The sequence below is a fragment of the Octopus bimaculoides genome, chromosome 8 (assembly GCF_001194135.2).
Source record: "Octopus bimaculoides isolate UCB-OBI-ISO-001 chromosome 8, ASM119413v2, whole genome shotgun sequence".
In the NCBI taxonomy this organism is placed as follows: domain Eukaryota; kingdom Metazoa; phylum Mollusca; class Cephalopoda; order Octopoda; family Octopodidae; genus Octopus; species Octopus bimaculoides.
Genome location: NC_068988.1, coordinates 50,915,891 through 50,917,157, shown reverse-complemented (window position 1 = coordinate 50,917,157; position 1,267 = coordinate 50,915,891). Strand labels below are relative to the sequence as shown.

The following is a 1,267-nucleotide window of genomic DNA, read 5'->3' as shown; positions in this document are numbered from 1 at the left end:
ACATACATACATACATACATACATACATACATACATACATATACATACATTCGTGCCTACCTACTTACCTACCTACCTTCCTACAATCATACATACATTCATACATACATACATACATACATATACAGATACATACATACGTTCGTACATATACACACGTACATACAAACATTCGTACTTACATACCTTCATGCATGCATACATACATACATACATACATACATACATACATATAAGCATACATACATGCATACCTACCTACCTACATACATACATGCATACATACATACATGTTGTTGGCATGTCGAGGGTTCCAGTTGAACAGCCTGCTCGTGAAATTATCGTGCAAGTGGCTGAGCACTCCACAGACACGTGTACCCTTAACGTAGTTCTCGGGGATATTCAGCGTGACACAGTGTGACAAGGCTGACCCACTGAATTACAGGCACAACAGAAACAGGAAGTAAGAGTGAGAGAAAGTTGTGGTGAAAGAGTGCAGCAGGGTTCGCCACCATCCTCTGTCACAGGATAGTTATGAACAACTGATTCGAAACATTCAGCTTTACCCAGATTATAAATCCACATTTATGTAAAAAATAACTGCCTAAGGTTTTGAAAGAAAGAAACCAACCAAGTAACACACACTTTACAAATACAACTTGTAAGCGGAACAGCAAAAATGTGTAAGACATTTCTCAAGTTCAATATGTGACATCGTCTTTGTTATCTACATTTCAATGACGGAGTGTACTTTATGCAATCCACCTCCTTCCTTACCGGAAAACTTAATTAAAAACATAATTACAAGCAGAAGAGAACACACATGCACACGCGCACACATGCACACGCACACGCACACGCATACGCATACACTCATACACACAAACCCATACACACAAGCACATACACACACACACGTATATATTCATACATACATTCACGCATGCATTCAGGGACGTCTTAATAACATTATTAGAACCCTTGTTTGCATACATAAAGACTAACATCCATCCCTATAGGCACAAAAACATACTTACATACGCCTTTTATCGGTTACAGTCATTAGACTGCGGCCATGCTGGGGCACCGCCTTGAAGGATTTTTTAGAACGAATCAACCCATTACTTATTTTTTTTATTAAGCTTAGTACTTATTCTGTCGGTCTCTTTTGCCGAACCGGTAAGTTACGGGAACGTAAACACACCATCACCGGTTGTCAAGCATGGGGGTGGAGGGCAACATAGACACAAGTCTACATGTATATATA

At 39.4% G+C, this 1,267-nt stretch overlaps 1 protein-coding gene across 1 annotated transcript in view; it reads left to right on the top strand.

Annotated features, from left to right (window-relative positions):
* The window catches only part of LOC106881890 (DBH-like monooxygenase protein 1 homolog), a 123,940-nt gene that overhangs the window by 25,188 nt on the left and 97,485 nt on the right, over positions 1-1,267 (top strand). The window lies entirely within an intron of this gene.